The sequence below is a fragment of the Marmota marmota genome, unplaced genomic scaffold (genome assembly GCF_001458135.2).
Source record: "Marmota marmota marmota unplaced genomic scaffold, marMar, whole genome shotgun sequence".
NCBI lineage: Eukaryota > Metazoa > Chordata > Mammalia > Rodentia > Sciuridae > Marmota > Marmota marmota.
In genome coordinates, this window is record NW_026006748.1 from 7751 (window position 1) to 18476 (window position 10726).

Consider the following 10726-nt stretch of genomic DNA (forward strand, 5'->3'; position numbering starts at 1 on the left):
TAGTGTTTGGGTTATGTTAAGGGTGATTGTTAAGGCTAGGGCAAGGTTGTTGTTCAGGTCTAGGGCTAGAGTTATGGCTAGATTTAGGATTAGGTTTAGGTCTAGAATAGTGTTAGGTTTAGATTTCGGTATAGGTTTACCGGTAGGGCTAATATTAGGGTTCGGGTTCAAGTTAGGGTCAGGTTTAGACTTACGGTTAGTGTTTGGGTCAGTATAAGTTTCAGGGTTAGGATTAGAGTTTGGGTTATGGTTAGAGCTAGAATGAGGGCTAGGGTTATGACTAGTAATAGGGTTAGGGTTTGGGATAGGCTATGGATTAGGGTTAGGACTAGGGTTAGCATTAGATTTAGGGTTTGGCTCAAGGTAACAAATAGGATAAGAGGTAGGGTTAGGGAAGTGTTAGGGACTGGCTTATGGCTAGGGTTAGTGTTAGGGTTAAAGCTAGGGTTAGCACTCAGATTAGGGCCAGGTTTTCGGTTAGGTTAGGGCTAGTGTTAGGGCTACAGCTAATGTACGATCTAAGGTTATGATTAGGACCAGTTTGGGGGTTAGTGTTATGGCTAGGTCAAGTGTTAGGATTACGATTAGTGTTGGCATGATGTTTAGAGCTAGAATTAGTGTTAGGGTCAGGGTAAGTGTTCAGGTTAGAGTTAGCTTTATGGTTAAAGCCAGAATTATCACTAGGGTTAGGTCCAGGAGTAGGCTTAGTGTTTGGGTTAGGTTAAGGTTTATTATTAGGGCTAGGGCTAGGTTTTTGTTTATATCCAGGGCTAGAGATATGGCTAGATTTAGGATTGGGTTTAGGTCTATGGCTAGTGTTAGGGTTAGGTTTAGGTATAGGCTTATATCTAGTGCTAGTGTTAGGGTTCAGTATAGGGTTAGGGTCAGATTTAGATCCACAGTTACCATTAGCGTAAGAATAAGTGTCAGGTTTGAGTTATGGTTAAAGCTAGAGTGAGGGCTAGGGTTAGTACTAGTAATAGGATTAGGTTTAGGACTAGGGTTAGCATTAGGGTTAGGTTTGGCTTAGGGTAAGGGATAGGGTTAGACCCAGGGTTACGGTTACATTTTGGGTAGGGTTAGGGCTAGTGTTAGGGTTAGTTTAGGGTTTATGCTAGGGTTAGTTTTCTGATTAGGGCTAAATTTTGGTTAGAGTTAGGGCTAGGTTCAGAGTTATGACCAATGTTTGCAGTAGAGTTACAATTTGGGCTAGTTATAAGATTGAGGTTAGGTCTAGGTCTTGTGTTAGGGTTAGGTTTAATATTAGCGTGATGTTTAGAGCTAGGGTTAATATTAGGGTCAAAATTAAGGTCAGGGCTAGTTTTACGGTTAGGGTTTGGACTCGAATTAGGGCTAGGGTTAGGGCTAGGTGTAGCGTTAGGTTTTGGTTTAGGTTGAGCTTTAAAATTAGGGCTATTGCTCGGTTTTCTTTTAGAGCTAGGGCTATGGTTAGGGCTAGTTTTAAGATTAGCGTTAGGTTTAGTCTTAGGTTTAGATTTAGATTTAGATTTAGGATTAGATCTAGGGTTAGGTATAAGGCTAAGGATGTGGGTAGCATTAGTTCTAGGTTTATAGCTAGGATTAGGGTTATGATAAAATAGGATTAGATCTAGGGATAGAGCTAGGGTGAGAGTGAGAGTTCGTCTTAGGGCTAGGCTTAGGGTTTGGTTAGGTATAGGGCTTAATTAGGGCTAGGAATAGGGCTAGGTTTATGTTTATGTTTAGGCCTAGGGTTAGTTTTGGGCTTAGGGTTAGGTTTAGTGAAATTGATGGGGTTAGAGCTAGTTTTAGGGATAGGATGAAGATTGGAATTAGGGTTATGGCTAGGGTTTTGTTAGAGTTATGATTAAGGCTAGGTTAAGGGCTAGGATGAGGGTTAAGGTTTGTGTTTTGGTTAGGGCTAGGATTAGTGTTAGGGCAAATGTCAGTTCTAGTTTTACAGTTAGGGATAGTTTTAAGGTAAGGTTTATGGTTATGTTCAGTGTAAGGGTTAGATTTAGTGTAAGGGTCAAATTTAAAGCTAGGGGTTTTATTAGGGTCAGGGTCATGTTTAGAGTTTTGTTTAGGTTAGGTTTTAGGGTTAGGGCTCAAATTAGCATTAGGGTTTGTGTTAGGGTAATGATAGGGTTAGGTTTAGGGTTCAGGTTATGTTTAGCATAATGGATAGGGTTACGGTTAGGCATAGGGTTAGATTTAGGCCTAGGTTTAGCATTAGAATTAGGGCTATGTTTAGGGCAATTGATAGGGTTAGAGCTAAGTTTAGGGCTAGGTTTATGGATAGGATTAGGGCTAGGGTTATGGTTATGGTTAGGATTAGAGTTATGGTTTCTGTTAAAGTTAGGGCTAGGATTACAGCTAGGGCAAATGTCAGGTCTATGGTTATGTTAGAAACAATTTTAAGGTTAGGTTTATGGGGGTACAAGGGCTAAATTTAGGGGTAGGGTCAGGGTTGGAGCTAGGTATATTATTACGGGAATCATCAGAGTTAGGATTTGGCTTAGGTTAAATTTACGATTAGGGTTCAATTTAGCATTAAAGTTAGGGTTAGGGTAATGATAGGGTTAGGTTCAGGGTTCAGGTTAGGTTTAGGTTAATGAATAAGGTTTGGGTTAGCAATAAGGTTAGGGTTAGTCCTAGGGTTAGTATTAGGGTTATGGTTAGGGTTAGGGTAGTGGATAGTGTTAGAGCTAGTGATAAAGCTAGGGTTATGTTTAGGATTCTGGCTAGGGTTAGAGTAAGGTTTAGGGCTAGGTTTTGGGATAGGTTTAGGTTTAAAACTAGGGTTAAGTCTCAAATAAGGGCTAGGTTTTGGTTTTGGTTAGGGCTAGGGTTAGGGCTATGGCTAATGTATGATCTAGTGTTACAATTTGTGCAAGTTTTAGGGTTAGGGTTAGGGTGATGTTTTGAGCAAGGTTTATATTTAGAGTCAGTGTAAGGGTCAGGGTTTGTTTCAGTATTAAGTTTAGGACTCGAATTAAGGGTAAAGTTAGTGCTAGGTGTAGGGTTAGGTTTTATTTTAGGTTAAGGGTTACGGTTAGGTCTATGGCTCAGTTTTATTTTAGGGATAGGGCTAAGGTTAAGGCTAGATTTTGTATTAGCATCAGGGTTAGGGCTAGTTTTAGAGTGAAGTGTAGGCTTGGGTTAGGGTTAGATTTAGAGTTAGGGTTGATCCAAAGTTAGGGCTCGTGCTAGGGTTAGGGCTAGGGTTATAGTTATGGTAAGGAATATGGTTAGAACTAGGGATATGTCTTGGGTGAGAATTAGAGTTATTCTTAGGAGTAGGCTTAGGGTGAGGGTTAGGGTTACTGTTAAATTAGGGCTAGGATTAGGACCTGGGTTAGTGTTAGGGTTAAGCCTAGGGGTTGGGCTAGGGTTAGGGCTAGCACTGGGGTTAGGGTTAAGTTTAGGAGAATGAGTGGGGTTAAGGTAGGTTTAGGGCTAGAGTGAGAGTTAGAATTAGGATTGGGCCTTGAGTTATGGTTCAGTTTAGGATTAAGGCTAGGATTAGGGCTAGAATAAGGGTTAGGTATTCTGATAGGGTTTGGGCTAGGTGTAAGGCCTGGGATAATATCAGGTCTAGGGTTATGGAGAAGGATAGTTTTAGGTTTAGGATATGGCTAGTTCTATTGTAAGGGTTAGGTTTAGGTTAAAGGTCAACTTTAGACCTATGGTTATTATTAGTGTCATGGTCAGGGTCAGGGTTAGCCTTTGGTTTACATTATGGTTAAGGGATTAGGGCTTGAATTAGTGTTAGGGTTAGGTTTAATGTAAGGTAATGGAAGGGTTTACTTTAGGTTTAAGTTAAGGTTTAAGGTAACAGATGGGTTAGGTTTCAGCGATCGGGTTAGGGTTAACATTAGGGTTAGGGTTATGTTTAGTGTAATGGATAGTTTTAGAGCTAGGGTTAGGGCTAGGTTATGGTTGGGATTAAGTCTAGGATTAGGGTTAGGTTTAGAGGTAGGGCTAGGGTTTGGTTTAAGGTAAGTGTTAGGGTTAGGGTAAGTGTTAGTTTAGGGTTAAGTTTATTGTTAGGTTAGGATAAGTGTTAGTGTTTGAGCTAAGGTTAAATCTGGTGCGAGGGTTAGGTTTAGGCTTAGTTTTAAGTTCAAGATTATGGTTAGAGTTAGGCTTAGTGTTAGGGATAGGGTTTTAATTATGGTTAGGATTAGGGTTAGGGTAATGGATATGGTTACAGCTAAATTTGGGACTAGGGATAGGTTAGGATTAGGGCTAGGGTTAGGATTAGGATTTAGGATAGGGCTAGGATTATGTTTAGTGTAAGGGTAAGGTTTGAGCTAGGGTTAGGTCTAAAGAGAGGGTTAGGGTTAGAGTTAGGGTTTGGGTTAGGGCTAGGCCTAGAGCTAAGTTTAGGCCTAGGATTAGCTCTAGGTTTTGTGTTCGGTTTAGGTCTAGGGTTAAGACTATAGGTAATGTAAAATATAGGGTTATATTTAGGGATAGTTTTAGGTTTAGGGTTATACCTAGCTCTAGTGTTAGGTCTAGGTTTTGGGTTAGTGTCAGGTTTAAAGCTAGTTTAAGTATTAGGATCAGGGTCAGTGTTTTGGATAGGGTTAGGTTTAGGGTTAGAGCCAGAATTAGGATGAGGTCTAGGTAGGTCTAGGGATAGGGTAAGTGTATGGTTTAGGTTAAGGGTTATTGTTAGGGCTAGTGCTAGGATTTTGTTTAGGTCTAGGGCTAGAGTTATAGCTATATTTAGGATTAACTTTGGGTCTAGTGTTAGGTTTAGGCATAAGTATAGGGTTTCTGTTAGGTCTTGTGATAAGTTTTGGTTTAGGTTTAGGGACAGGTTTAGACCTAGGGTTACTTTTATTGTCAGATGAGGGTCAAGGTTACATTTAGAGGTAGATTGAGGGCTAGGGTTAAGACTAGTAATATGGTTAGAGTTGAAGTTAGGCTAAGGATTTGGGTTAGGACTAGGATTAGCATTTGGGTTAGGTTTTGGCTTAGGGTAAGTGATAGGATTAGAGCTAGTGTTAGGGCTAGGGTTAGGGTTAGGTTTAGGGCTAGTTTTAGGGTTAATATTAGGGTTAAAGCTAGGTTTAGGGCTCGGATCCAGGGTAGGATTTGTGTTAGTGTTAATGCTAGGGTTAGGACAATGACTAATGTACGAACTAGGGTTGCAATTAAGGCTAGTTTTAGTGTTGTGGTTAAGGCTAGGTGTACTGTTAGGGTTAATTTAAGTTAGAGTTATGTTTAGAGCTAGGATTAGTGTTAGGGTCAGCGTCAGGGTCAGAGTAATTTTCAGAGTTAGGGTTAGGGCTACTTGTAAGGTTTGGGTTTGGTTCAGGTTAATGGTTTGTGTTAGGGATATGGCTTGGTTTTGTTTTATGGCTAGGACTAAGACTAGAGCAAGTTTTAGGATTAGCATTATGGTTAGGAGTAGTGTTAGGATTTGGTCTGGCTTATTATTACAGTTAAATTTAGAGTTAGGTTTAGATTTAGAGTTAGATTTAAATCTAGAGTTAGGATAGGGCTAAGGATAGAACTAGGGCTAGGGCTAGGGCAAGAGTTCTAGTTAGTCTTAGGGCTAGGGTTAGGGTTAGTATAGGATTAAATTAGAGCTAGGCTTAGTGCTAGGCTTAGTGTTACTATTAGGCCTAGGGTTAGGGCAGGGTTAGGTTTAGGTTTAGGGTTACAGTTAGGTTTTTGGTAAGGGATGGGGTTATAGGTATTTTTAGGGCTAGGGTGAGGGTTAGAATTAGGGTTAGGGTTTGGGTTAGGGTTCGGGTTAGGATTAAGGCTAGGTTTAGGGCAAGGATTATGGTTAAGGCTAATTTCAGGTCTAGGGTTATGGTTAAAGATAGTTTAAGGTTAGGTTTATGGCTATGCCTTGTGTAAGCATTAGGTTTAGGGTTAGGGTCTGGTTTAGAGATAAGGGTATTATTAGGGTCATGGTCACGATTAGTGTTTTGGATAGGTTAAGGATTAAAGTTAGGACTTGAATTACCATTAAGATTATGATCAGTAATGATAGGGTTAGGTTTATTTTTCAGGTTAGATTTAGGGTAACGGAAAGGGTGAACATTAAGGATAGGGTTAGGTTTAGGCCTAGGGTTAGGGTTATGGTTAGGGTAATGAATGGGGTTAGAGCTAGGGTTACAGCTAGGGTTATGGTTACAATTAGTGATAGGGTTAGTTAGGTTTAGGGTTAAAGCTAGGTTTAGGGCTCAGAATAAGGCTAGGATTTGGGTTAAGTTAGGGCTAGGGTTAGGGTTATGGCTGATGTAAGTACTAGGGTTATGATTAGGGCTAATTTTAGTGTTAGGGTTAGGACTAGGTCGAGTGTTAGGTTTAGGTTTAGGGTTAAGGTGATGTTTAGACCTAGGGTTAGTTTTAAGGTCAGAGTCAGGGTGAGGATTAGTTTTAGGGTTTGACTTAAGACTCGGATTATTGCTAAGGTTAGGGCTAGGTGTAGGATTAGGGCTTGGTTTATGTTAAGGGTTAGGGTAAGGTCTATGGGTCAGTTTGGTTTTAGTGCTAGGGCTAGGGTTAGGACTAGTATTAGGATTAGCCTTAGGGATAGGGCTAGGATTAGGTTTAGGCTTAGGCTTATTGTTAGGGTTAGATTTAGAGTTAGGGTTAGATCTAGTGTTATGGCCAGGGATATGAATAGGGCTAGGGTTAGACCTACGGTTCAGGCTAGGTTTAGGCTTTCTGTAATATATAGGGTTAGAATTAGAGTTGAGAGTTAGAATTAGTCTTTGGGCTAGAGTTAGGGTTAGGGTTAGGGATAGGGATAAATTAGGGCTAAGATTAGGGCTATGGTTGGTGTTAGGTTTAGGCCTAGGTTTAGGGTTAAGGTTATAATTAAGGCTATGCTTAGGGCTAGGATAAGGACTAGGGTTTGTGTTAGGGTTAGGCTAGGATTATGGCTAGAGCTAAAGTCAGGTGTAGAGTTATGGTTAGGGATAGTTTTAGGGTTAGGTTTATGTCTAAGTCTAGTGTAAGGCTTAGGTATAGTGTAATCATCAGGTTTAGAGCTAGGGAAATTATTAATGTCAGGGTCAGTGTTGGGCTTTGGCTTAGGTTTGAGTTTAGGGATAGGGCTCAAATTAGCATTAGGGTTAGCATTAGGGTAATGATAAGGTTAGGTTTAGGGTTCAGGTTAGGTTTCGGGTAATTGACAGTTTGGGGGATAGTGATAAGGTTAGGGTTAGGCATAGGGTTAGCATTAGGGTAAGGGTAATGTTTAGGGTAATGGATACAGTTAGAGTGAAGGTTAGGGCTAGGGTTATGGTTAGGAATAGGTCTTGAGTTAGGGTTAGGATGAGGGTTAGAACTATGGTTAGGTTTAGGGTAATGTTTAGCATACGGGTTACTTTCTGAGCTATGGTTAGGGCTAGGCTGGGAGTTAGCTTCAGGGTTAGATCTAGGAATAGGATTACCATAGGTTTTGGGTTACAGTTAGGGTAAGTGTTAGACCTAGGAATAGCGGTAGGGTCAATATAAGGGTCAGGGTAAGGGTTAGAATTTGTTATAGTGTTAGAGCTAGAATGAGATCTAGGGTTAGGGCTTTAAATAGAATGGGTTTTGGTTAGCCTAAGTATTAGGGATAGGTCTAGTGTTACTCTTAGGTTTAGGGTTTTGCTTAGGGTAAGGGATTGGTTTAGAGCTAGGGTTAGGGGCATGGTTAGGGTTGGAGTTAGGGATACATCTAGGTTTAGGTCTCGGATTAGGGCTAGTTTTTGTGTTAGGGTTAGGGATAGGATTAGGGCCATGACTAATGTAAGAACTAGGGTTAAATTTAGGTGAGTTTTAGTGTTATGGTTAGGTTTAGTGTTAGGTTAGGTTTACGTTTAGGGTGGTATTTATAGCTAGGTTTTGTGTTAGGATAAGAGTCAGGTCAGGGTTCATTTTAGGTTTAGGGATAGGACTCGAATAATTGTTAGGGTTATTCTTAGCGTTCGGTTTAAGGTGAGGGTGGTGTTTAGAGCTAGGTTGAGTGTTAGGATATGAGTCAGGGTCAGTGTTAGTTTTAAAGTTAGTGTTAGAACTCGAATTAGGTCTAGGGATAGGTCTAGGTTTAGTGTTAGGGTTTGGTTTAAGTTAGTGTTTAGGATTAGGGCTATTGCTTGGTTTTAGTTTAGTCCTAGGGTTAGGTTTAGGGATAGTGTAAGTGTGAAGCTTAGGCTTAGGGTTAGGGTTAGATTGGAGTTAGGGTTATATCTATGGTTAGGGCTGGGACTAAGGATAGGGCAAGCGTTAGGGCTAGGGATAGGGTTATGGTAAGGGATAGGTTGTTGTTAAGGGATAGGGTTAGAACTAGGGATAGGTATAGGGCAAGAGTTTGAGTGAGTCTCCGTTCTAGGGTTAGTGTTAGGGTTAGAGATAGGGCTAAATTAGTGCTAGGATTAGGGCTAGGTTTATTGTTTGGCTTAAGCCTAGAGTTAGGGTTAGGTTTAGGTTTAAGATTAGGGTAAGAGATGGCATTATAGCTAGGTATACAGGTAGGTTGAGTTTTAAAATTAGGGTTAGGGGTAGAGTTAGGGTTAGGGTCATGATTAAAGCTAGGTTTAGGGTAAGGATGCGGGCTAGGGTTTGTTTTAGGTTTAGGACTAGGATTAGGGCTAGGGCTAATTTCAGGTCCAGAATTATGTTTAAAGATGGTTTTAGGTATAGGATTATGGTACGTCTAAAGTAAGGGTTAGGAGTAGGGTTATGTTGAAGTTTAGAGCTAGGGGTTATATTACGGTCAAGGTCAGGGTTAGGATTTGGGATAGGTTAAGGTTTAAAGTTAGGGCTTGAATTAGTGTTAGTGTTAGGGTTAGTGTAACGATAGGTTAAGTTTAGGTTCAGGTTAGGTTCAGGGTAATAGATTGGTTAAGATTAGGGATAGGATTAGGTTCATGCCTAGGGTTAGCATTTGGGTTATGGTTTTGGTTATAGTAATGGATAGAGTTAGATATCAGTTTAGGGCTAGGTTTATGTTTATGAATAGTGCTAGGGTTAAAGCTAGGATTAGGGATAAGATTGGGGTTAAGTTAGGGATAGGGTTAGGGATTGGGATAAGTTTTGGGTTAAGTTAGGGATAGGGTTAGGGATAGGGCTAATGTAAGTTCTAGGGTGAAGTTTCGGGCTAGTTTTAGTGCTTTAGGGCTAGAGTTATTGTTAGGATTAGGTTTAGGGTTAGGGTGATGTTTACAGCTAGTAGTCTTAGGCTCAGTGTCAGTTTCAGGTTTAGTTTAAGGGTTTGGCTTACAACTCATATTAGGGTTAGTGTTAGGGCTAGGTTTAAGGTTAGTGTTTGGTTTAGCTTAAGGGTTAGTGTCATAGCTATAGCTCGGTTTTGTGCTAGGGCTAGGGCTAGGGTTAGGGTTAGTTTTAGGATTAGTGTTATGGTTTGCGCTAGTGTTATGGTTTGGCTTAGTCTTTGGGTTAGGGTTTGATTTAGAGTTAGGTTTTGTCTAACGTTAGTGCTAGGGCCAAAGATAGGGCAAGGGTTAGGGCAAGGGTTAGGGCTAGGGTTAGGGTTATGGTAAGAGTTAGAACAAGTGAAAAGTCTAGGGTTAGGAATAGGGCTAAATTATGGCTAAGATTAGGACTAGGGTTAGTGTCAGGGTTAGGCCTAGAGTTTTGATTAGGGTTGTAATTAAGGCTATGTTTAGGGCTAGGATAAGGGATAGGGTTTGTGTCACGGTTAGGGCTAGAATTATGGCTAGGGCTAATGTCAGGTCTAGGGTTACAGTTAGCGATAGTTTTAGGGAAATGTTTATGGCTAGGTCTATTGTACTGGTTAGGTATAGGGTGAGAGTTAGGTTTTGAGCTAGGGGAATTATTAGGGCCAGGGTCAGTGTTGGGGCTTGGTTTAGGTTTGAGTTTAGGGTTATAGCTCGAATTAGAGTTAGGTTTAGTGTTAGGGAAAAAATAGGGTTAGGTTTATGGTTCAGGTTAGGTTTAGGGAAATTGATATTTTTGTGGACAGTGATAGGGTTAGGCTTAGTCATAGTTATCATTAGGGTAAGGGTTATGTTTAGGGTAATGGATATAGTTAAGTTTAGGGCTAGGATTATGGTTAGGATTAAGTCTTGGTTTAGGGTTAGGGTGAGGGTTAGGATTAAGGCTAGGTTTGCAGCTCCGATGAGGGTTTGTGTTAGGGTTAGGGCTAGAATTATGGCTAGGGCTAATGTCAGGTCTAGGGTTATAGTAAGGGATAGTTTTACAGAAAGGTTTATGGCTAGGCCTATTGTAAGGTTTAGGTAGAGGGTAAGAGTTAGGTTTAGAACTAGGGGAATTATTAGGACAGTGCCAGTGTTAGGGCTTAGTTTAGGTTTGAGTTTAGGGTTACAGCTCAAATTAGAGTTAGGGTTAGGGTTAGGGTAAAGATAGGGTTAGGTTTAGGGTTCAGGTTAGGTTTAGGGTAATTGATATTTTTGTGGATAGTGATAGGGTTAGTGTTAGACTTAGGTTTAGCATTAGGATAAGGGTTATGTTTAGGGTAATGGATACAGTTATATTAAGGTTAGGGCTAGGGTTATGGTTAGGATTAGGTCTTGTGTGAGGGTTAGGATTAAGACTAGGTTTATGGCTCAGATGAGGGTTTGTGTTAGGGCTAGGGCTAGGATTAAGGCTAGGTCTAATATCAGGTCTAGCATTACAGTTAAGGGTAGTTGTAGGGTTTGGTTATGAACAGGTCTACTGTGAGGGTTAGGTTTAGGGTAATCATCAGGTTTAGAGCTAGGTGTGTTATTATGGTCAGGGTCAGGAT